The sequence below is a fragment of the Mus caroli genome, unplaced genomic scaffold (genome assembly GCF_978045245.1).
Source record: "Mus caroli unplaced genomic scaffold, Mus_caroli_1 scaffold_14, whole genome shotgun sequence".
Lineage (NCBI taxonomy): Eukaryota > Metazoa > Chordata > Mammalia > Rodentia > Muridae > Mus > Mus caroli.
The window spans coordinates 80,764,018-80,790,135 of NW_028227269.1; the positions used below are offsets into that span (position 1 = coordinate 80,764,018).

The 26,118-nt window shown below is 43.7% G+C and overlaps 1 protein-coding gene across 10 annotated transcripts in view; it reads left to right on the top strand.

Moving 5' to 3' along the window:
* Sipa1l1 (signal induced proliferation associated 1 like 1) overlaps nt 1-26,118 on the top strand; it is a 275,601-nt gene that overhangs the window by 85,334 nt on the left and 164,149 nt on the right. For 3 of the 10 annotated variants that reach the window (XM_029484698.2, XM_085830523.1, XM_085830525.1), the window contains one exon: nt 8,823-8,891. The exons of the other annotated variants lie outside the window; for them this stretch is intronic. The gene's annotated coding sequence lies outside the window, so the exon portion shown is untranslated. The remainder of the gene's footprint in view (nt 1-8,822; nt 8,892-26,118) is intronic. 10 annotated transcript variants of the gene reach the window in all.

Below are 26,118 nucleotides of genomic sequence, written 5' to 3' on the forward strand. Positions count from 1 at the left end.
GATGAACTTTGGAATTATAGGGTAGTGTTATGGGGGACTTTGTGAACAGGGCCTAAGTGAGGGAGGACAGGACTACTGTGGGTTCAGCATGTCTGCAGGGAAGGGCGTGTGAAGGGCAGGGGAAATAGCTGAAAAGTTCAGCTGGAGCCGAGCCCTACTGAAGAATTTGGATCCTCTTTCTGTAGATGTTGAGAAACTTTTGCTGTGTTTGAGACTGATAAGATATCTTTTTGTTTTAAAAATCTTAAAAAGACCTAGCCAAAGTTAAAATTCGTGCCAGGTGTGGGTGGTAGTGCAGTTTTTAAACCCAGTTCATGGGAGGTAGAGGCAGGAGAATCTTTGTGAGTTCAAGTCCCAATTTGGTCTCCATGTCGAGGTTAGAAAAAAGAAACACACTGGAAATGGTAAGTGATTGCAGCCCGGCAGTGGATGAGCACATCTTTAATCTCAGAGTTTACACAGGAGGCAGAGGCAGGCAGCGCTCTGAGAGTTTGAAGCCAGCCTGGGCTAAGAAGGAGTTAAAGATTCAGTATAAATGAAAACAAAAACCAAAACAAAGCTCAGATTTACCCATGGGAAATGATTGTTTTGTGGACTAGAGTTCTGATTGCAATCCTGTTAGTGTGGTGATCAAGGTTCAGGACAAGTAGAAACACAAGATTGTTGGGAATCTGTTGGAATCTTGATTTGCATACACAGGTCTGTGTGGTGTTTATTTGTGAGTCTGAGATCTGAAGTCTACAAAGTGAGACTTCCTCATGAGCCATGTGACCGACCATCAGGCAGTTTAGGTGCAACCTTCTGTTGCCTTCTTAGTTCCAGAAAAGAGCCAGCTTTCCTGGTGACCTCTGTCATGTATTATTGCCCAGAAAATTCCTAAGGGCCCTAGTTGAACCTTTACCCATGTATTATATTTATAAAAATACAGCTTTCTGCTTGCTTTAAGCAGAGTTTATACTGCTTTACCAAGGAAATTAAAAAAGTAAATGTCTTAGCACCGAGGTGAGGAGAAAGTTTGTTGGTTAGCACTGGTTTTGAAGCATATTGTCTAGTTGAGTCCAGTAAGTGATACAGAGGAGGGCAGAGACGGAGACCAACTCGTGCACGCAGATTCCAGTCCATCCTGCTCATCACTTCCTGCTAAGTGAATCTCTAGTACCTGAGACACAGGGAGGACCAAGCAAGTGCTCTCTGGGTAGATAGATGCTGGGTGAGTCCCAGGACATCATTCCTGTCTCCCAGGAGTAGCTGTTGTCAAGGATGGAAGAACTGGTAAACTGCCTTTCAGGCTTGAGTCAGTCTTGAAGACCTTAAAATGCCTTGGTCAGTCAGATTCATCATTTCTGTGTCAGAGGCAGTCTATAGGTGCTCTTCAGTTCCTTTAGACCAAACAACCAAATAGAATGAAGTAACTGAAAACAATCACATCTCATAGACTGACCTAAAAAATGCAAAGCACGTAGTATAACATTCTCTTCTTTAGCTTTTAAAAGGGTCAAGATCCCAAATTAACATACTTCCTTCTAAGCCAAGATTTTAGTTACTTGACTCAAAGCCCAGAGGATAGATGGAAATCCTAAGAGGAAATCCTAAGAGGTTTGCTAAAGCATTGAGCAGCAGTGAGATTTCTTCCCTGGCAGCTTGGAATTTGTCTAATTCCAGTCATTTATTATAAAACAGTATTATTTTGTTAACATTTAGTAAAGAATTTTAATAAATAGATACGTTTTGTATAAATATTAAGGTTTTCTATTTTTTCCTTGACCGACAAATGGGAACATTTGAAAGTGGTCTCTAAAGGTTTTCTGGCCCTCACATAGCCTGCATTTCTGTGACTTTGGAACCATTGCAGATAAGCAAAGTGTGTTGTTCACTGGTGGTTACTGGAGGACCTGGTCCCTCTTAGTGTTGCTTAAGCTGGGGCAGGTTCTAATAGAATGTGGACATAAAATTTTTGCTTAGAGTTCTTGAATTAAACTCCCCAGATTCTGTTTTTAGACCATGAAGACACTCCTGTGTTGTGTGTCTCTCAAGGTATATAGCACTTTGCAGTTTGTTTTGCTATTTTAAAATTTATTTAAACAACATTGCTTAAAAGCTTTTATTCCATGTATGTATGTATGTATGTATGTATGCATGCATGCATGCATGTGCCATGGGCATGTGCTTGGAGGACAGAGGATAGGAGTTGTTCCTCTTTTTCCACCATGTAGGTTTCAGGGATCAAACTCAGGCTGCTACACTTGGTGGCAAGTGTCCTTACCTGCTGAGCTGTCTGGCTTGTTCCCAGTTCTACTTTTGTACATTTTAGTTTACTAGCCAGTGTGAAGAAGCCAGTTGATAATGTAAGGCAAGACCTTACCGGACCAGACAGTCTGGTATATGCCCAGGGTTGGGTGCAGTGCTGGAGGAAGCTCTGGTGCTAGTTCCTGTCTGCTCAGTGCATTAGCTGGTGGCTCATGTTCCTGAAAATGATACCCCCTGCCGACTGTTAGGTTCCAGAGTCTTTATAGAGCAGAGCTACTGTTCTTCTCAGCTCTCTGTGGGCACAAGGACAACTTCATTTACTTCAGTGGGGCCAGGATAAGATTCTCATTAAATTAGCATTCATCCTGAGAAAGTCAGTGTGACATTCAGTCCTGTCCTCAGGACTGTAGGGCATTTAGAAATCTGAGCATCATTAGAAGGAAGAAGCACAAAGCATTACCTTCTGATTAGCCCTGAGACAGGAGATGGGTGTCTGCTAGAGTTCCCAGAGCCTGGGACTGGCTCCCAGTCTTGGTTCCCAGGTTATATTTCTTTTGCTCTCCCTCCTCACCCGAATCTTGGATGCCATTTGTTTTTTTGTAAATAGTTTGTGCTCTTAATGTGATTCTGAGAACAAGTCTGTCCTCTCCTTTGCTTTAGTTTTGGGCAAGAGCACTGATGTTGTGCACCTGCAAGCCAGGCTCAGGGACACCCTTCCACTAGGAGACATAGTGGAACATTTTTATTTAATCAGTAAACTCTAAATCGAGTGGGTACTTTTAACATTAGTATCAGTGGATGAAAGACCTTCTGTTGTGTTAACATTGTGGCTTCCCTGTATTCCTGACTATAGAGAGATTCTTAGTTGCCGGAGGCCAGGGTTAGTGTAGGATTAGGAGCAACAACTCCCCCTTTGGACACACAGGTGTCTCTTGAGTGTCTGTTGCATAGGTTAGGGAAGCTCAGTGGCTCTGATGTCAGATAAGTGATTACTTAGAGTGAAACTCAGTCTTGTTTGTTCCTTGGGAATTTTAATGTGAACGGAAGTTTGATCTTAGCCTTGCAGTTTCTGTGCTCTGGTCTGATTTGGGAAAGACTGGATCTGTTCTCTCAAACTGGTTAACTGGCTGCCATCCTCTGCCCTGCTGTGCTTTCTCTAGGTGTGGAGGTTGCAGGTTGAAGTAGGTAAGTGTCTTTTGTCACTGTCCTCTACCTTCCTTTTCTGAGCTGGGATCTCATCCTACCCATCTGCTTGGTGAGCTTGCTCAGCAGGCCAGAGAGCTCCTGGAAACCCGCTTTCCCACTCTAGCACTAGGGTGCCACGTGCACACTTCCATGCTTTTTATGCTCGTCCTGGGGATCCCAACTCAGGTGTGTATGCTCACATAGCAGGCACTTCACCCACTTAAGCATCTCTTTGCTGTTGTTTAATGGTTAAAGTGCCTATGTGCAGTGGTGGCACAACACCTTTGACACCAGTACTCGGGAGGCAGAGGAGCATCTCTGAATTCTCACCAGCTTGTTCTACAGAGTGAGTTCTAGGACAGCCCAGGCCACACAGACAAACCCTATCTTGAAAAACTTTTTTTCTTTTTCTTTTTCTTTTTCCTTTTCTTTTTCTTTTTCTTTTTCTTTTTCTTTTTCTTTTTCTTTTTCTTTTTCTTTCCTTTCCTTTCCTTTTCTTTTTCTTTCAGATGTGCCTACTTGCTATCAGTGTTTGGTGCTAGTGGTGTTAAACATCTCTGATTTTCACACTCTGGTTATAAAGACCTCCAACAGGTTTGCTTGTTTTTAATTTTTTTTTTTTTCTTTTCTTGGGGGGGGGGGCGGTTCGAGACAGGGTTTCTCTGTGTAGCCCTGGCTGTCCTGGAACTCACTCTGTAGACCAGGCTGGCCTCGAACTCAGAAATCTGCCTGCCTCTGCCTCCTTAGTGCTGGGATTAAAGGCATGCACCACCATGCCCGGCTCCAACAGGTTTATTATTATTATAATAATTATTCTTCTTAACAGTTAATTGACAGGTATTCTTATTTGAAATGTTGCTGGAAAATTCATATTCTCTCCCAGTTACTGTAGTAATTGCATCAAATAAAATATGCAACACACATCTTACAGACAGCTGCCAGCTGTAAGATCTGCTTTCTTATAAGCTTTTCTTGTACCTGTTTGTTTTAAAAGAATTTGTTCTTGTGCATGGTGAGATAAGTAACAGAAGCTAGTTTATATTTTATATTTTATGTGTAGAGGTGTTTCACCTGCTCATATGTCTGTGTGTGTTAGGCATGCCTTGTGTTCTAGGAGGCCAAAGTGGGGAATCAGATCTCCTGGAATTGAAGTTACAGACAGTTGTGAGCTGCCCTGTGGAACCCAGGTCCTCTGGAAGAACAGCCAGTGCTCTTAACTGCTGAGCACTTCTCCTGCCCCTACTAGCTGCCTTTAACTAACTAGGGGAAGGAACAGAGGGACACCACTGTCGCTGGCATTTCTCTGACTTTGTGCTTTCCTCTGCATGTTTGTGTTTTAATAATAGCAAAATTGGAAGGAATCTCATGGTACTTCTGCTTTTTGTGTTTATTTACATCTTTGAATATTTTCCATCTATTTAAATAATTTTTGGAATACTATTTTGAATTGCCTTGTAATACTGCACCTTTGACTAATTTGTCTGATGTGTCATAGATGGAAACTCTCTCTATTTCCTTTGCATGTGCATTTAATAGAAATGTTTGTAATTACCTAAGAGTTATTGAGTCAGACTGCTGGGATGGCCTCGGCTTCTTCATATCCCCTATTGATTGACTAGGGATAGAACCGATTGCCATTCCTCCTGTCCGTTGCAAAACCATCTTTGAGTACACTGACATTTAGCAAATCGAGTAGACCTTGCAGAAGGAGAAGGATAGATGTCTTCAGATAATCTCACAGGATAGTTCGTGGTCTGCGATCTAATGACACTAAACAGTAGCTAGGAACTGTAAAGGCAGCCATGGAACGTACCTTCTGTACGTTGTGTTGGATGTGCAGTCAGAGGATGTCACAGGAAAGAATTCTTACAGGTCACATCATTCAAATGCTCAGAACTGGACCAAAGCCGTATCTGTTCTGCTGCAGCATCTGTGCCTTGCCTTCAGAGAACCCTGGGGAGTGGAGCGGTGACGTCCTGGACTTTTCAGAGGCGTTTAGGCTACATTTAAAAAGAGTGGCAAGTGCTTTGCTCATGGTTCTGATGACTTCTGCCATCACGGCAGCCTCAGTGTGGCGTCCAGTGTTACTACAAATCCTTGCCTGTGCTTTCTCTTCTTTCCTAGCAGCTATGGGAGGGACTTAAGGCAGCATGGACTGTTGGCTTCTTTGTTAGTGTATCATGCAGAGAATTACTTTTTCCATCTCATAGTCACTGGACTTAGGGCTCGTTATTGCAAGTCCACATTGCCCCTGGACTTGTGGTGTCTGTCTAGTGACAATGAGTGACATATAGTGTGTTCTATGACTAAGGTGCTTTGTTGTGGCAAGTAGAACCCGTGAGGGAGTTGATGTGCAGGCAGCTTCTCTGCTTCTGGATGGAGTGACTGAGGACACTTAGTGTCTAATGCCTGGTGTTGTCTGTCAGCTGCCTTCCTTCCCTTCCTGCTTTCTCTTGGACCTTTGTTGTTCTCACTGTTGTCCTTCAGTGCTCACAGCACCAGCCACTGCAGGAACCATCACTTAGTTTCTGTGGACTAAGGTCTCAGTGTGTGGGGTGTGGGGGCCTTCACCTGACCCACTGAGTGAACACTCTTCTCTTTCTCTTAAAGACAGGGTATCTTCCTGGAGCTTTGTACTGTATCAAAGGGTAGTTGAGACTCACGTGAAATCCTTACATGAAGTTCCAAGTGCATGCTAAGCTAGCTGCTGACACGTGATGTCTGTGTAAAACATAGCTCTCATCTCGAAGGAAGGAAGAGGGTTTATTCTCATGCTAAATTTGAGTGGCTGTGGTCAGGTTGTAGATTCGGGTCAACCTGAACAACCTGTTCTCATGTGAAAACATTTATTTATAAAGTTCATATAGCTATAGGACAACCAAGCCATAAATCCAGTCACTTTTTCAAATGCACTGGTGGGCCGGTCCCAGCAGGCAGGAATAGTTATGCTATAGGCCTTTATAGGATGCTTGCTGCGTAATGAATGGCATTTTCAGCTTGTGAGGAGTCTGTTAGTATCTTCTAAGAGTCTTATGTGATAGTCTCGGGGGTGCCTTGTAAGATAGGCGAATGGTTGTAAGAACATCAGAACAGACCAAGGTAGTTTGGTTCTGGACCTACACCTCCCTCCAGTCAGTTCAGCCTTGTAGAGTCTTCAGCATAGGTATGGCTTTCCCTGGGAACTTGTGATCACAGTGATTAGAGTGATGATCACACAGGTCTAGTTAGAGTCTCTGCTTGTGCAGTGCTCATTGCTACTCACTCTTTAGGCAGCATGGCCTACCTACCTACCTGGCTGTAGGAAGTGGCCATTTTGCTGGCTGAAGCTCAGGCTACTTTTCAATGGAAACAGAACTTCCTAAGGCCTTGGGTTGTAGGGGTCTTTGCTGAATGTAGCTTTCTTCTGAGGCTTGGGGTCTGATACCAGCCACCCTCTCTGATTACTACCTGACTAATCCAGTCAGCTGCTTAACCTGCGATTCCTGTCCTTGTCCTACTGGGCTGCCCCGTCAAGCCTGAGCCACAACGCCTTGGGGCTAGTTGCGCTTTGAGGCACCAGCTCCTTTAAAATGCCTTGCTGTAGCATGGATCCTGGAAGCCCTCAGACCCACAGAACAAGTGCACCATGGATTGTCAGAGTTGGGATTTCAGTTCCAAATGGGTTGAAAGACTTGATTTGGAGAAATTGAAGAGGTTTTTGCCTTAGGAAGTTCTGTTTCCGTTGGAAAGTAGCCAAGGCCTTTCTTAATAGCCTGCCTTTAAATTCAGTTGTTAAAGAAAGGCAGTGTAAAGGCAGTGCTTCTGTCTTAGGCTGAGGACTGAGGTGGATGTTCCGCATGGTGTTTGCTGGAGTCTGAGAGTGCTGGCTGGTCCAGAACAGCAGGTGTCCTTCCTACGGCTGACTTCAGAGGGGCAGAACTGCTGGGGGTTTGATTTTAGGATCAGTGGTAAACCAAGCAAGACTGTATGTAAGGGTGGAGCAGAAAACAGATTCCTTCCCTGGTTCTAGCTCTCTAGTTCAGTGAGGGAGGGTAGCTCCGCTCCAAAGCGAGCCTGACTCTTGTTTTCTCTGTGAACAAGTAAAAAAGACTATGGAGCCTGGAGCAAAATTCCATTGTGACTCCCTTCTGAGCTCCCTGGAGCTGAAGTCACCATTTCCCCTCTTCAGTTTTAAGATCTGTTGGTCAGTCAGTCTCAAGGCTATAGCTCTGGTGGCTCCACTGTGTGCATTGTCTCAGATCATTTACCCTACAGCAGACATGCGCAGTAGTATCTGGAACCCTGGAGCCCTAGAGGACTATCTTTGCTGAGTTAGACACAAAGCCGTAGATGTTAAAGGAGATCCAAGACATAAATGGCCCAACACGGCTGTGAATAATATACCACAGGACGGGATTAGACGGGATAAATGGAAGTGATGTGTAGATAAAAGGGAAGAAGGCAGGCATCTCCAGAAGCAGAATTGTTCTTTAAGTAGAACAACTGAGGGGGCGTAGTCACTCCCCTAAAGTGAGACTGTGTGCATGGGGCTTGAGGTCTTTGGGACAATTCAGGATGGGAAGTGGGGATCTTTGGGGTCAATTCCCCTGTAGTCTGAAAGTGGTAGATGCCCATAGGCTTGGTGTGTGGGTCTCCTTATAAAAAGCTTTCCTAGGTGTTACCAGTCAAGTCAACTTCCTGTAGGAGCATTTCTGTCCACACTTTACCAAGAACTCATCTCAACAGAGAAGACTTTAGCCTATTCAGAACTGTCCCCTGGAGAAGGTGGGCTTAGAGCTGCCATGCATAGATGAAAAAACACTTTACATGGTAGCAGATGCCTTTAATTACAGCGCGTGGGAGACAAACACGGCAGATCAAGTTCAAGGCCAGCCTGGTCTGTGTATTGAGCTCTAAGTCAGCCAGGACTTCATTGTCAAACCCTGTCATCAAAAAAAGAGAAGGAGGAAGATGAGGAAGAAGGGGAAGATGGTTGAGGCAAAGGCATTTACTGAGTGAATCATATGTAGATCACCCAAAGAGCACACAGGAAAGTGGAAAGTGAAGTTCCAGGAGAGACTTCCGATCAGTAACAAAATGGCCTGAATGTACCTTGTTGAAGATTGAGCCTGGGCACAGTGCATTTGGGCTTCTCCTTGGTGTCACCCTGGCTGATCCCCTTTATCTGCCTTTTTCTGTGAAGGTTCAGAATCCTGTGTGGAGACTTCATGCTGTTGGGTGCCTCCGTCATGTTGTCCAGGAGGCTCTCACAGGAATCATCCTTGTTGTCACAGTAACATTTGACAAGACCCACAGAGGACTTGCTAGATCCTTCCTGGTTCCTGTGCAGACAGAAACAGACTTTCCTCTTCTCAGCTCTGATGCTAAGTCCGTGTTTCTGTCCTGTACAGGTACTTTTCAGATGGTTGCTGGCTTCCCAGAAAGATGCTATAGTGAAACTGGGAGAAGTTGATTTCCAGGTAGGCGGGGCTCCGGTGCCTCTGGACTTTGGCCTGGAAGTTGCTTAGTTTGATCTTTGTGAGTTGGCCTGTGTGTCCTTATTTGAACAAGTGAGTGAGTGGTTGGTGATCCCATGGGGTTGCTTCTGTTCTTGTTTTCTCCTTCCTTGGAGAAGGAGAGGAACTTGAAGAAGAACAGGAAGAGCTGGTGCTTGTTTAAAGCTTAGAGTCTCTAGGTTTCCATGTTGTTTAACTCCCCGTTGGTATTGTTGCTACTGCATTTGCTTCTTGGATGCTATAGATTTTGAGAATTCCAGATCCTTACTGAGAAGTTCCATGCTGACAGTAATAACCATAGTGGCCATCATCCATCACTTGACGTGTGCTTGGGCTTTGCTAAGCGCGGCTCCTTTGGGTATTGATTGGAAGGTAATAAGGCAGATGTTTTCCGCAGCTTACACAGCGTCTACGCTGCTGAGCCAGAATTTGAACCCATATCTGTTTGCCTTTAATATGCCTTCCTTGGTCAAATGTTTTTTGTTTTTTTTTTAATTGCCCTACCCCCTTCCACCCAGTACTAATGATGCCTCTCCTCTTCTGTAAAACCGTTGGATGCCACTCCAGTTTTACTCTAAAATAACTTTTGCTTGTCATGAATATTTTCTGTCTGTAGCAATCATTACCTATTGGCTTGACATTCTAGCTGCTCTGATCAAAACTCCTCCATTTATTGTTGATGCTTCTTAGAAATTATGTGTTTCTTTTCTCTTTGTACTGCTTAAGGGGAAAAAAGGAAATTATTTTATTTTACATGTGGTATCATTTTCTAAGTGGCAGTTCAGTCTAAGCAGCTTCCAGCAGTCCCCTGAGACAGTTAGATTCTTACACTGATCTGTAAAACAGCAAGTCAGGCTGTCTCAGCCAGGGACTCCAGGATGCAGGTGAGGGTGTAGGAGCACAGACAGGGTTGTTATGAAGAACTCGCAGTAGATGTGAATCAGAATGGGGAGGCAGTTTAGAGGTGCAGTGCTTGCTGCAGCATATGTGTGGTTCTAGGCTGGCAACCCCTGCCCCCTATTTTATTGTTATGAGTTGTTGACATCTGTATATTAAAAACACAGCTTTGTCAGTCTCAGGTCCTAAATACTACAGTGGGCAACCCTGTATTATATTCTGGTCTGCCAGCACTGGGTTAGGGTGGTATGTGTTATGAATCTTAACTCAATAGCATGTCTAGACAGCACCAAATGTGTAATTATATAAAGTCACAGCTAAAGAATCCTGGCCGAGCGACTTTAATAATTATGGGCAACTTTGACATATTCTGTTACTTTGTATCCTTACAGTGTTAGCCTATTATTGTAGAAAGAGTTATTTTTAGATAAGACAGAATGTGTAAGATGTGTTATGAATCTAGTTTTTAAAGTAAAATATATCTTTCTTCCACTGTGGCTGAGAAGACGCTCTGGATGTCAGAAGTGCTGTCTCCATCAAGTTTCTCCTCAGTGGAGACTGGCTGACACTCTGCAAAGTACACTGCTTTAAAGACAGCTCCGACTCCCCGAATCCATCTAAGCTTCATTTCTGCCTTCCTCGTGTAGTCTAGGCAGTCTGCTGTCCCCTCCAGCTTTCAGCCCTTAGTTCCTCACGGGCGAGAGGGGCCAGCATCCCTTCCTCTTCCGTGCTGTCTTCCCTCCAGCACAGTGTACAATGGGCAACACAGAGTACATCATCAAGTTGTGGGTTGCTTAAATGTTGTAGATACACAGTCTATTTCTTCTCTTGAGATTGAGGTTTTAGCATCTGTCTCTTCCAGTGGCTCCTTGTACGGTGTATGTGTGTGCCTGTGGTGGTGTGTGGGTGTCTGTCTCTCTGTAACAGTCATTAGATGACATAGTTTTTAATAAGATATCTTTTTCATTCATGGCTACTAATCTTGTGTCTTGGGAAGCCTATTTTCTTGTCCTGAATATGTTCTGTTTTCTTCTGATACCATTTTGGCCCACAGACATCCTGCCGTGTTTCATTTTGGAAACTTGATGGTTTGGGCTTTATTGCTGATGACTTGACCTGAACTTATCACAAGCGCTGTGGTTGACATACTCAGTCCTGGAAAAGGTGCTCACACCTTGTGTAAGTGAGGATTTCAAGCACTCTGACAATTTGGTCCCTGTACGGTCACAATCTGTATCTAGTGCTTTGTTGAAAACCTTTTTAAAGGCATGCCTCCCTTAACAAAACAGTATTGCTATTGCAAATTGAGTGAGCTTCTGGTAAGTGGGCTTTCTGTTATAATGAAGCACGTGGTAGGAAGTTAGGAACAAGACTGAAAACTTGGTGTGCATATGTGCCATCAGGTAGCGATGCCTTATTTTTGCCCTTGTGTTCTACTTAGCTGACCTGGGAGGAGCTAAGAAACTTGTATTTTAAGAAGTTGAAATGACTGTGGGTAAAGAGCTGCACACTTGTAATCACAGCCCTTGGTTTAGTGGGCTACACAGTGAGACCCTGCTAGAGCGGCAGTGGTTATTGAAATGGAAAAATCAAAGAGATTCCATTATTTAGCCTGCTCTAACTTGAGAGTCGTTTGCTCTGTCACAGGGTTTACTCCATGCTACGCTCAGGTTTTAGTTCCAGTGTGGGCACCAGGGCTTTCTAGTATGTGCGTTTTCTCCCCTAATGTTAGAGGAGCCAACAGGCGTGATATGGGAATGTGTGTTCTCCAGTCAGTCTTCTGAATTGTGGCTTCTTAGTGCCCTCCATAATTACTGACTTTGAACAGATAGCAAATACCCCATTATCCTGACAATCAGTTAGTTCCAAGGTGCTTTAGGGGGCAGGGGGTGCTCCACATGTTAAGATGCCCAAGGTCCTATGTTAGGTATTGGAAGACAAACAAGACAGGAACAGAACAGGGTGGCTCCCATGCTGTGTCTGTCAGGCTTGAAGGTGAAACTCATCTTTACAGGTAAGTACAGTGCTGACCGCTGTGGGTTCCTGAGAATCCTCTAGCCACAGCTCAGAGCTGGCACTCCCCATGCTGCCCACTGACGGTGTGGCAAGGGTATTGGGTAGCTCAAGGACCCAACAAAGCAGAATTCTCTCTCAGGAAACATTAGCTTCAGTTGATAACTCTCAGAGAAACTGGGACAGTTCCCAGGCCGCTCTCCATTTTGCTGGGATAAACAACAGCATTAGTAGAACCTGGTTGGAGGCTGAGGTAATAAAATTCACTGTTCTAATTATGTCCTATTAGCAGGCTTATATTACATTTGTTTACTTAACCCTGAAAATAGTGCCTAAAGCACAGATTTGTATTCATTATCGACTAAATTAAATGTCTGTTTTCAGGAAGGACATTTGTTTTGCTTAGTGTTCACCACTTTTGACTAAATGGGTATTTATAGTCTCAGGCATGTAGCCTATTTTTTTTTTAAGAAGTTACTTTATTTTTAAGGTAGGTGTGTGTGTGTGTGCTCGCGCGTGCGTGCGCGCGTGCTCAAGCGCACTCTGCCTGCCTGCCTGCCTGTCTATGCCGAGGCTAGTCCTTTGATCTTCTAGAATTAGAGTTATAGACGGCTGTGAGCCACCTGATTGGAGTGCTTGTAACCACTGTGCTATTTCTCTGGCTTCTGACCAGTTAGTGCATAATGAACTGTTTTATATTATTTACAAGAGCCAAATTTAGAGTCTTATCTAACCCTAACCTGATTTAGCTGTTCATTGTGTTTTTGTTTTTTGTTTTTTTTGTTTTAAAATAACTCTCCATGCTGGAGAAAGAGAGTCAGGGCTCCACGCATGCTAGGCAAGCACTTTAACACTGTGCAATAGGCCCTCATATTTTGACCACAATCTTGTCTTTTATTATAGTGTCTACAGGAATGCTTTCTCGTCTTTCTGGGTCATTTCTTTCTTTCTTTTTTTTTTTTTAAGATTATTATTTATTTATTATAACTGTCGCTGTCTTCAGACATACTAGAAGAGGGTATCTCATTACAGATGGCTGTGAGCCACCATGTGGTTGCTGGGAATTGAACTCAAGACCTCTGAAGAGCAGTCAGTGCTCTTAACTGCTGAGCCATCTCTCCAGCCCCTGGGACAACATTTCTAATTGTCACACAAGACTAGTGGTTCTCTTCATTGCTATTTCAATGTCTACACTTAGGCCAGCATTAATTTCTGTTGCTGGTTGATTCTGTGTGGCCCTGGTTGTCCTGGAACTCACTGTGTAGACCAGGTTGGCCCCGAATCACAGAGATCCACCAGCTTCTGCCTCTGAGTTCTGGAACTAATGCTGTAGGCCATACCTGGCTGTGGTTCCTGTTTTAAATGTTCTAATCTCCAGTTTAAGTGGGTGTTCTGTTTCTAATGATATCATTGTCTTTGTTACACTAATGGATGATTGAAAATGTTAAAAAGAGGCTTTTGTATTAGATTGTTGTTGAAGGTTGAGGTTCCTAGAGTTGTTTACTAAGGCAATAAGAATGAAAACAGAATGAATTACTTTTAGCCTTTGCAATTATTTGTAATTAAATATATAAACACAATTATCTTTAATTAAATGTATAAACAAAATACTTTTTTCCTTTATATTGTAAGGTTGATTACAGTTTATAATGTATATAGTAATCACTTTTAAGTATAGAAGTAAGTTTTTTTGTTTTTTGTTTTTTGTTTTTTCTTCGAGACAGGGTTTCTCTGTGTAGCCCTGGCTGTCCTGGAACTCAATTTGTAGACCAGGCTGGCCTCAAACTCAGAAATCCGCCTGCCTCTGCCTCCCGAGTGCTGGGATTAAAGGTGTGCGCCACCACGCCTGGCCCTAGAAGTAAATTTTTTTAGTCAAATTTCCGTTGATTATTTAATAATCTCATTGGTCACTGCTAATAATAGTGGTTATCAATGTTGATCATAACCAAGAGTGAAGTAGAAATGTGCACATTTTAGAGATAGTCTCAGAAGGACTTGTTTGTCCCCAGCTTTCTGATTCTCCTCTTCTTATTCTTGCATTACTTTTTTAAAAAGTGAAGTAGGTATGGGAAGAAGATAGCAGGAGCTGAGGGGTGCTTGTGGCAATCTGTCACATACAAGGTGATAATTCTAGGAGTGCCTTCCTGAATAGTGCTTTGGAAGCGCTGAGGAGCTGGGGGTGTGTGGCCAGCATGAAGGGAGGGGAAGATGCTTGAGGTCAGAAATTCTGTCAGAGCTGCTTTTCAGAATAAGCACACTTACTGGACTGAGGATTAAAATAAAATAGAGCGTCAAACGGTTCTGAGGAATGAGAGCAACCTGACTGACAGAGGAGCCCCTCTACCTCATGACAAACCCAGGGCAAGCCAACATACCCTTATTCACCAGCCTAGTGACAGATTAGCCCACCTGTTGCCCATGAGCATCATCCATGAACGAAAGCCTTGACCACAACCGGAGTGAAAAGGACAGTTCTACTGAGTTCTGGTCATGTTTGGTGTCATTGTAAGTCAAACTCTGAAAGGCCAGGAACTGTCTGTCTTTAATATTAGAATTGCACCTGCTGTGCCTGGGCCAGAAATCAGGGCTTGTGGCTGGAGCATGGCTGCACAGGCAAGTGTGTGTGGGCTGTCCTGTGCCAAGGGTCCTTCATTTCCTGGGTTGCTTTCTGTCCACTGTAACATGCCACCCATACAATCCCATGCAGACTTGAAGATTGTGTTAACCAGCTTTATTTAAAGCCATAAAGGAGGACCACGCAGTGAACATAATGCCAATAATGCAAACACAAATGAGTTGTAAAAATTTGGCAGAGCTGAGCCTTTTCCCAGGATAAGCTTATATGAGCCACAAAGTTAACCAGAAAGTAAATTCAGTCTAAGAAAATCTAGTGCTGGGCATAGAGATGATGGTTCAGTAGTTAAGAACATTTGCTACTCTTGTAAAGGACCTGAATTCATTTTCCAAACATATGAACAGCTCATACCACCTGTAACTGCAGCCCCAAGGGAACTGACATCTTCTGAGTCTGAGGCACCTCCATCCCTCACCCCCTTAAAAAAATAAAAGAAAAGAGGAAATCCATTCCTTTGTAGAATAACCACTTAGTTGGTGAAGTCGCCCAGAGTGGTGGGCACTCTGGGTAGCTGAGATAGAAAATAGAGACTTGTGGTAGAGTAGTTTACTCTTTTTTATCTGCTAGGCTGGAGGAAGGCACAACCTTTAAGGAGCATCCTTTAAGGAACCCCAGTCCCTCTGGAGAGCAGGGTAGCGTGTGGTTAGGCTTGGCTTGCTCTATTCAGAGCAGGGCTGTGAATTACTTACCTGGCCCTGTGCAGTTCTTCAGCAGGGTCCCTACCGAGAAGCAGCCACTCCCACTTCAACCCAGCTCTTATATTTGTTAAGGAATCATTTTGTTATTTTTGTAAAATTTTAGTGTATTATGTACCCATTTCCCAGCAGGTGATTGGTAGTAATGCTGGGAAACCCAGTAGTCTTTTTTCAAAATGTAGACTTTTCCTTAGAGCCCAGTAGCCATGGTCAGAAGAAAAGGAAGGCAGGGAGAGTTCTCCATGCCCTTAGGTTCTGGTACTGGAAACCTTTGGAAGAGAAAACAAAGGGAGAAAAATAGAGCTACTCATAGCTGCTCCATTACAATAAAAAATTTATTAAGTGCTTTGCAAAATCACACATCAGTGGGTATTTCCTGCAGGGGTGTGTGTGTCCTTGAAAAGGTGGAAGAGTAGACTGAAGGCAATCTGAGGGAAGCATCTATACTGGTTTTTGCTTGAAAAAGTAAATATTAGTTGAGTAGTGAGTATTTTACAGGAGTGGAAGGCTTTTGTGGAATTGGAAGTATAGGTGGAGTTGCAAGCTCTCTCTCTAGTCTCTTCATGGGGTTGAGAACATCAGATCTACTGTGAGTACTGTAGAAATGTGAGTTGGTTTCTGACCCACTTTGGAGGCAGTCAGCATGGTGTGCTTGTCCCTGTTGGGGAAGCAAAGGAGTTCTGTAAAGTCCCTGGAGACAAAGGTGGACAGAGAGGGATGACTCTGAGCTACTGCATCTGGTTTCCTGCTTGTAACACCAGCATCTCACAAGCTAGGAACCTGGGTCCAGGAGGCGGAGTAAGGTAAGGTTAGAGTTAGGGTTAGGGCTAGGGTAGGATTAAGGGTTAGGGCTAGGGCTAGGGCTAGGGTTAGGGATTGTTGTTTAGCACCTTGATTTTGTAGATGAGCAACTAGCTCTGTTTTTTAAAAAACAAAACAAAACAAAAAAATGATCTGAAGGTAACTTTTAAAGTATTTCATTAGTCAGTTTTGCTCACATAACGCTTTGTAGTACATTTCCCATTAACCCTAGAAATCCGTTTTTGTATTAAAAGTCAGTACAGTGTTTGTTTCACTTATACAGAGGTTGCTATATAAGTTGCTATCAGAGGACTCTTAAAAACAAATTCTGAGTGCTTTATTGTATATCTGTTTTGCAAAAATTTTTTCTAGTGTATTTATTTATTTAAAAATATTTATTTATTTACTTAATATATGAGAGCACACAGTTGCAGAAGAGGACATCAGATCTCATTACAGATGGTTGTGAGCCACCTTGTGGTTACTGGGAATTGAACTCAGGACCTCCAGAAGATCAATCAGTGTTCTTAACCGCTGAGCCATGTCTCTAGTGTTTATTTTTGCAAACTCTTTTGGGGGCTGGTTTTTAAAAAAATTTTTAAATTTTTTTACAAATAGTCTAATTATGTAGTTCTGGCTGGCCTGGAACTCACCATGTAGAACAGGCTGACCTCAGATTTAGAGTTCTGCTTCCTAAGAGCTAGGATTAAAGGTGTGCTTATAATTTATAAGTGTAATTATAAAACTAAAGCCACAGCCAGCTACAATTTTGCATAATCTTAATAGTGTCTTTTTGAGAGAAGCAAGTTTTAATTTTGAAGAATTATGATTTGTCTTCTTTAAAAATTAGTTACGCTTTGGGAATACATTTCTAGAAACTTTGGCTTATTATTCCAAGGATATGAAAGTTTGCCTTTATATTTTCTTCAGAAACTCTTAATAGTTTTTTAATAGCATATAACTTGGTGTAAATAATGTCTTATTTTGTTTTTAATATTGACATAAGATAAAGGCTCCTTTTTCATCTTTCATCATTTGTTGAAAAGATTTTTTTTTTTCTTGAATTGCCTTTTAATCTCTAAGAGTTACCTTTTGTTTCGTTTTGTTACTGGGCAAAATGAGTGAGGAGAGCAACCTAAGGAAAGAAGTGTTTCTTTGGCTCTTTGAGAGGATGCAGTGTGCTGCCCTGCAGAAGGTGTGGCAGCAGGAATGTCACAGCAGGAGTCTCACTTTCTGGGGGAACAGGCTGACAGGAAGTAAGACTGGGCTCTGACAACTGGTGGCCTGCCTTTCCCAGTGGTCTGATGCTCCAGGGAGGCTCCCCTTCATAAAGGTTCCACACCTTTCCAAAGCAGTGGCACCTGGTGGGGACCAAGAGTTAACGCATTTGAGCCTAGAAGGGACATATATTTTCAATCCACTGCTGTTAAATTCACTGGAAGTCAATTAATGCTCTGGTGTTGGTTGGTTTCTTTTGTATTCTCTTTCTCACTAGGGGGCTCCTTTGCCTGTTTTCCAGCCACAAACATGGGACTTAAAACGGGACAGGGTATTTTCCTTGACTGCTCAATTCTGGGTGGAGGAGTAGAAAGAAGGCCAAGGAAAAAGCCAACAGATGGTTTACCCCTGTTTGGGTGTCAGAGAAAAAGTTTCTGTTCCGTAGACCTATGGATGAGCATTGTCCCTGCGCGCCTTGCTTTGAGAGTGCCTCAGCCCGGGAAGAGAAGAAAAAGGAGAGGAAACTTAGGCCATGGAAATCTCCTCCTTAGCTCTCCAGCCAGAGCTTAGACCCTGGGCTATCCCAAAAGTCTGGACATGGGATATGCTCTTCTAGCTGGGCTGCCTTGTCTGGCCTTGGTGGGAGAGGATGTGCCTAGTGTCACAGAGACTTGATGTACCAGGGTGGGAGGATATGCAGGTGGGGGAGGGGGAGGGGGTGGCCTTACCTGTTCAGAGGAGAAGGGGAGGGGTGTGGACTGAGGTATTATAGAAAGGGGTTGACTGGGAGGGGGCAGTGAGTGGGATGTGAAGTGAATAAGTAAAATAATAATAATAAAAACCAATGATTTGAATTTAAAAAAGAACCAGCATAATGGAAATATAAGACAATAAAAGTATTTCCCCATTACAATCAAACTGAAAAAAAGAAAAGAAAAGAAGAAACCTGGGTGGTGGCAATCCCCTCCTTAGCTCCACAGCCAGAGCTCAGAGAATTGATTTGCTCACTCTGGCCTCCTGTCTGGGCCAGGCCTCATATCAGAGTTGCAGTCATCTACAGGGCATGGTGGGGCTCCTGCTTCTCTTGCATTCCCTGCACTTTTAGCCTTTGTGTCTATTGAGCCCGCTGCAGTGTTTTGCAGAGCCTTCAAGAAGCTGCTTCAAGCTGGGTGGTGTTGGCGCACACCTTTAATCCCAGGTAGAGCCAGGAGAATCTCTGAGTTTGAGGCCAGCCTGGTCGACAGAGCACGTTCCAGGACAGCCAGGGCTACACAGAGAAACCCTGTCTAGAAAAATTAAAAAAGAAAAAGAAAGAAAATGTCGGGAAAAAACAAGCTGCTTTGTGAGTTATGGTGTGGTTGCAACTGCCTAGGGAGGAACGGGACTATGTGTGGCTGTTTGATCTTGCCCTGGAATCAGTGCTTATCATGGTTAAATACAAATTTAGAGTTGTGCTTGTGGTGAGTGGCAGATACCTTGAAATAATAGGCTCTCTGTTCAGAGCTGTTTCACAGACTTAGTCCTGTGTTGACTGCATTGTCCAAGACTCGAGCCATGTGGGAAGTTGCCAGAGCTGTGAAATCGCTGTGGCTCTTGTCTTCTTCCTGATGACAGTTGGGAGGATAGTGTAAGGCAGCCATTCGTGAGTGCTGTTCTCATGTCTGACTTTTGGTGAGAAAGGTGTCTGGAATGTTCCGTCCTCCCTGTTCTGTTCCCATCTCTTGTCACATTATCGCTGGCTTGGTTTCTGATACTTAAGTGTCTAGTTGAGTTCCTTCTGTGACATGAATTGATCTGTCTTCTAACCCCTTTGTCAAAGCCAAAAGGGGAATTTGAGACTATGGGGAGATCAGAAAGGAGAGGGTGTTCACGAGCCTCTTCATTTTCTAACAACTTGTAAAAGTTGTGAGATAATATTATTATCCACACCTGGTGGAAAACAGTGACAGTTCTGCGAATTCCTAGTGGAACCAGCTCCATGGTCTAGAAATTAACCAATTTATTTCAGGTTATTGTTTATGAGTAGAAAGCCATTAAAATCAGTATGGAGGGAATTTTATGTAGTTGATCATAAATCTCTTGAACTCAACCTCAGGAGGCCGTGTTAATGGAGTCACAGCAGGGAATAGCAACAGACAACTGGGAAGGCCTAATATAAGGTAATTAAGAATAACTCACTCAGCTTTTAAATAAAAAACGAGAGTAAAATGTAAAGCTAAAGATGGCTGCTGGTCCTGCTATCTTTAGAGATGCCACACAGTGATTACTTGCATTCCTGTTTTTGCTGTGTGCTTTTGTTATTTAACACTAATTGTAGGAACCCTTGTGGGATACAAGCCAGCATCCTCTGCCAAGTGCCTTGCATGCTTGTCTCTTAATGTGTGGACAAGAACCTCCTCAGACTGGCCTGATCAGTTGGGAGCACGTGATGCCAAAGAAGGCAGAAATGGGGTTAGAGGTTGAGTAGTCTGCCTCTGGACATTCTGCTCTTACCTGGTCAGCCTATCATTTCCCATGTGATAGCTGTGGTATATAGCTTAGTGTCAGGATGCTAGCCTAGTGTGCTGGCTAGGTTTTGTCACTTGATACAAGCTAAAGCCATCTGTGCAGAGGGGTCTCAGTTGAGAAGATGCCTTTATATAAGATTCAAATATAGGAAAGTTGGGAGTTTTTTTGAAAACTGATTGATGTGGGGGGGCCCAGCTCATCGTGAGTGATGCCACCTTTGTGCCAATGGTTCCAAGTTGTACAAGAAAGGTTGAGAAAGCCATGAAGAGCAAGCCAATAAGCAGCACACCTCCATGGCTTTTGATTCAGTTTTTGCCTTGAGTATCTGTCCTGCCTTCTAGAGTGACAGAATGGGACCTGAGAGTTCTAAGACGGAATAAACCTGTTCCTTCCCAAGTTGCTGTTTTTCACTGTATTTTGTCACAGTAACAGAAAGCCCACCCTAGACAGCTCTCTAGGTTTGATACCCACCCAGCACAACAAACGAACTAAAAACCATCAAAAATCAAAACCACACAGAACCCACTGGAAAACCTTCTGCAGTTGAATTGAGTTAAATTCTGAAAGTGAAGAAATTATAAAGATAACACTAAGTAGTTGTACTGGCTAGTTTTGTGTCAACTTGACACAGCTGGAGTTATCACAGAGAAAGGAGCTTCAGTTGGGGAAGTGTCTCCATGAGATCCTACTGTAAGGCATTTTCTCAATTAGTGATCCAGGGGGAAAGGCCCCTTGTGGGTGGGACCATCTCTGGGCTGGTAGTCTTGGTTCTATAAGAGAGCAGGCTGAGCAAGCCAGGGGAAGCAAGCCAGTAAAGAATATCCCTCCATGGCCTCTGCATCTCCTGACCTGCTTGAGTTCTAGTCCTGACTTCTTTGGTGATGAATAGCAGTATGGAAGTGTAAGCCAAATAAACCCTTTCCTCCCCAATTTGCTTCTTGGTCATGATGTTTGTGCAGCAATAGAAACCCTAAGACAGTAGTAAATATTAGTTTTGCATTAGAAATATAGCTGAATTATATTGTGACCATGTATGTCAAAGCTGGAAAAAAAAAATAAGTGTTGGATTTCATGATTACTCATTTTGAACCAGACCAGGGTGGTAAGGAAAGCCTCAGTTTTAGGATTTATTATCCTGTGAACATTTCTTCTCTTAGCTTATCTCATGTCTGTTTGATATAAGTAATCAAAAGCATTACTTTAGTAGCATTGGTTGAAGGGAGTCTTATGAATCCAGTACCAGGGGATCAAATCCAAAGGAAGGCTTGGATAGGACTGGACTCAGAAAAGGAGGACTTTGCCTGTTTCCATAGGGACAGCTCAGGTCCTGATGGGGTTAACGTCCTCTCTTCTCCAGGTCTGGTGGGACGAGGGTTTCTTGTTTGGTTTATATGACATGGCTCCTCCTCTCCATCTTTTTTCCTCTCACCTAATTCATGGTAGTCAGAGATTTGATACTTGTAAGAGAGTAGGACCCCAGAGGAATTAAAGAATGGTGCTAGCATCCTGTGCAGATGGATATTTGTGCCTCCAACCTCACGTTTATACAGTCTCCTCTGTGACTGTCTAGGAAGTAACCAACTCAGAACCATCCCAGACAACTTGTGTGGTATTCGTTTTGACAAACACAACTGTTGGCAAAGCACAGATAAGATCTTTCACTCTGGCCATAGAACAAGTGACTGCAAAGTTGTTGGCCAGTGACATACCATAGTGTTTGGGGTAAAACTCTTAAAAGTGCCTAAAAGGTAAAGACTATTAGAATTATTTAGTTATTAAATAACTTTGAAACAATATCTTATACAGTAATCCATGATGACTTTGAAATCTCTCTGTAGTCCAGAGAGATTAAGCTTTAAGCCCACAACTCTTGCCTCCTTCATCAACACTGGGGTTATAGGCATGAGCTGAAGTACTCTTCATATAAGCCTAAATATTTCTTTTAGACAGGAATTGTGTAAGTACTGTTTGTGCATAACAATTGGTTATATAAAGCATTTGCGTGTGAGACTGGTTGTGTTTAGCAAGCATTTTAGTATTTCAGGATGAAATCACTGTAATTCTTAATGAAAATGCCTCCCAGTTCACTGTTTATGTTTATGCTTTGTACAAATTTATAAATGGAACATTTGATTCTATTCTGCTGAAGTCATTGGCAGCTACTGGGAGGTTGTATCTGTGCAGAAGTCTATGGAAATCAAGGAGACCCTGCCTAATTACAGTTGTAGCAGCCAGAGAGCACCTGAGATGGGAGTTCCATCTTTGCTGTGGTCTGACTTGGCTTTCCAGGACGCAGTGTTAGTAACCTGTCCCATCGTTCAGCTAATTTCAACATCACAGCCAGAGTTCCCAAGAGAAAGTACCCAAGAGAAAGTATGTCTAGCTATGCTCTTCTCTCGCTTAAAGTGCTTCCAGGGCTTCTCACCTACAGGTCAGCTTCATGACCTCAGGTACTGTGATGGGAATTGTGCCAGTCTGGGCAGCCGTGTTATTGTCTCTCCCTGCATTGACCTTGGTGCCTCTGAAAGTCTGCCCCCTCACAGTCAGGGGCTTGTGTTGTCCACCGTCTGTGCACCTCAGGCCCTGTACAGAACCTGTGCCTTAGTGTGGCCTCACAGACTGCATCCCCGAGGCTGCAGTTTGAGAGGTAGTACACTTTGAAGGCAGAAGTCAGGAGACTTCCTCGGTTACTCAGAAATTGTGTGATGATATCTTTTTATTTGTTTTTAATTCTTTTTACATAATCTTTGACAGGCAAATACTCGTTAAATACTTGAAATCTTATTAGTAACAAGCGGCAGATTAACAGTTACAGCATACCTTTCCTGTGTTAAACTGTTGCTTCTTTCTAGGTTAGCCTGGACTTTGCAGCAGTAGCAGGACAGGGGGCAGCACTTGTCAGCCACTGGGGCTTGTAATGGGCTGGGGTCGGGTATGAGTTTCTTTTTAGCAGAGCACTTTGCTGTCCCATTGCTTTGCCGTTCGAGGCTTTGATGGCAGGCTTGTTAGTGTGTAGCAGTATTTGAAGCAGAGAGGAACAATTTTTTTTTTGGAGTCAAAATAGAAATAGAACTGCTTTCTTATAGCATTTCCACTTGGATTTTGTCCATAGCTATAAACAATGCCTCTGTACCTTGAGTTACAGTGGAGGTGTTTCTGAATTTTTTTCTTCAGTCTGTGAATGTCTGATTCTACCCAGAGGCAGGAGTCCCTCCTCCAACTCTGCATGATATCTAGGAATTATAATTCTCATAGCCATAAGCAGCACCAGGATGCTTGATTCTATGGGGTAAGGGATAGAATGGATATTTTTGGAAAGAAACAAAGGAAAACCATGTCTCACTGAGTCAGTTGATTTGTTCTAGAGCAGCCATAGCTTGTGTGAGGGATACAGTTCACACAAGCTGTGACTTCTAAGAATACTGTTGTGTTTAGATCTCTGATCATATGATAGAAGGCAGACAGTAGCAACCAGATTTTAGACTGTTGACTACCTTGTAAACCAGGAAGAAGCCTGTGTAACTAGCCTGTCTTCCCGTGCTGTTGGTGTTTAACTGTCCTCTTCCCCCTGTGCCCTCCCTAGCTCTCTGGGGATCTGTGGTACTCTCCTCCTTTCCCGGGTTACTTTCCAGACTGGATCATTTGTTTCCAGTCTACAGAAAACACTACAGACCATATTGTGATTTCAAAGGCTACTTAGTAATCACAAATGGATGTATGACAGAAAAAGACCCAGTCAGGACCTAGGTGCTAATGTTGCTTCTGTGTTTGAAACTGGATTTTGCCAAGCGTTCTGAGCACTTTGAACTGTTCTTTAATACGTGCAGTGAAGCTTGTGGGTGACCAGTGGAACAGGCATCTGTTTGCACAGGGCTTGAGTTGTACAAATTAAATGTCTGTTGGGATCTCTAGAGAGGGACTCCGGCCGCCAGCATCCCTAGTGTGAGGACGCTGTTGGAGTTCCAGCCTTGATGTCTGCAAGAGCAGAGCCAGGACCAGGGGTGGAAGGGCTGCTCTGAAATTCTTACCCATTTACTTGAAACTCTTTGGCCATCCCTTACTTAAGAGGCTCAAATGTAACGTTTGAGTGGGCATGTAGCCAGCCCAAATAACATTTCTATTACAAAAGACTTGAAATACTGACTCTCTGCCATCAAACACAGACTTATTTTTAAGCCATGAATCTGCCTAGCAGCCTTCCCAAAATTTAGAGGTAACTGTTATTTACAGAATTAACGTCGTTGTCGTCATCGTCATCCTCCTCATCGTTGTCGTCATTATTGTCGTTGTCTTCTCCTCCTCCTCCTCCTCCTCCTCTTCCTCCTCCTCCTCTTCTTCCCCCTCCCTCCCTCCTCCCTCCTCCCTCCCTCCCTTCTCCTTCCCTCCCTCCTTCCTCCCTCCTCACTTCCCCAGACAGGGTCTCATTATGTAGGCCAGGCTGGCCCTAGAAGTCACTGAGATCTGCCTGCTCTTGCCTCCTAATTGATGGGAGTTAAAGGCATGCACTCTTGTGCCCAGTGATATAGGGGAATTTTAAAAGCAACATTTTAGCTTGGGGGGGGTGTGATTCTCTTCCCCCAGTGAATTTCTATTCTTTTGCAAAGAAATTTTAATGCACCATTATTCTTCGTGAGTAAATACTTTATTAAGACAGTATTGGTGCTATAGACTTAGAATAGGATTGCTATAGTGTGGCAAGGGTTCCTCCACATTTGGGCTCATTTCTGACAAGCCTGTCTTGCTAAGCCTCTCCTTTAGCAAATGTAGCTCCCGCTGCATCACACAAGGCTTATCTGCATGCTCGGGGCACTATTGATGAGCACTGTTGTCTGTTTTGCCTCCAGTTTTTCTGCCTGGTAGCTGTCTGAATGGAAAGGTCTGCCCGTTGTCTTCTCTTGTTGGGCCTTGAGCTTTCTCTTTGTCTCTTAGCCCTTTTGCTGTGGTGCAGTCTTTCATCACATCACTTCCTTGCCACTGGCTCTGTGGGCTAGCAGGTGCTGTCACCAGTGTTCTCTGGCTTCTCTGATTCTCTGGTTTATTGCATCCTGGAGAGAAAGCAGAGGGTTCATGTGAATGAATGAGCTAGTCTATGAGGAACATTCCAGACTGTGGCTGCCTCCATTCAGGAAGGATGTTTGTATATCCATCATTCTTCATACTGCACTGTAGTTACATTAGTGCCATGGGCCTTGACACAGCCTGACATTGCTACACTGTCGGAGTAGTGATTCTTGGTAGTTCCCATGTATACCATATGTGCAGTGAGTAGATGGGTGAGCAGAAGAGGAGAGAGAGACTGGCTTTCTAGTATCCACTTTGTTCTATGCCCTTTGGACATAAGGCAGTGAGCTGCATAGATACTGGGATAGAGAGAGTCAGTTTTCCACTTGTGCTTCTTGCTAACAGAGAAGGAGCCTGGAGCTCGTACACACTGCAGGACACACTGCATTGGTGTAGTGGCCTTCATCTCTGACTGGAAGACTGTTGAGTGGCTCAGTATTCACTTTCTCCAGGTTCTTTATGGAATAATTCTTGCTGGTTGCTGGAGCTGGGCTTCAGAGCTATGGAGTAAGCGGGAGTAGGCTTTGCCTTTAAGTTTTTCCAGAGTTGGGGTGGGGACAGATGCCCTCCTGCACACCCCATCCTCAGTGTCTAAGTGCTGAAGTGATGGATGGAGATGAGGAGAGAAGATTGACATAGGAGGCCTTGTGTCTTCTTACAAACATTAAGTTCTCTCCTGGCAAGTAGTGTTGTTCTCTCAAAACTGTACAGGAGATTTGAAGGCAAAGCTGCTTCAGAGGCAGTGCCAAGGTCTTACAACGGCAGGAAGCACTGGCTCCAGGCTGCTTTGCATGTGTTGGCATTGATGTTAGGTGTTTACACAGTACAGGCTACCACAGTGTCACTTTACATTCTAAAGTGGAGAGAACAAAGAGTGGACTCTGCGCAGCCCTTTCCTATAAGCCACCTCTCCTAAGATACGTGAGTTTCACTAGCCAGGTCTTACTGTTGACTCATGCATGTAGCTTCAAGGAAAGCCCCGCAGGGCCTTATAAAGCCAGGTGCCTTGCTTCCTGTACACTAGCTGTTAGCTCATTTGGCAGCAGAAGGAAGGAGGAGAGTGGGTATTGGGTAAACAGTGGGTCTCAGTTCCTCTCACTTGCACACTCAACATTTAGTGAGTGTGCGAGTGAGTGAGTGAACACACTGGTCATGGAGAATCCAGGCATTTGGTGCCGATGCTGTGTTATGGTCTAAAGGGGCAAAAGGTTTGCTTTTGCTTTTGCATTGCTGGGGATCAGACTGTAAGTGCTCCACTAGGTAGCCACATTGTCCCCTTGGCCTGTGAGACAGACAGGGTTTTGCTTTGACTTGAATCCAAGCTCCTCCTGCCTCAGCCTCTCAGTGCTGGGATTACATGTGT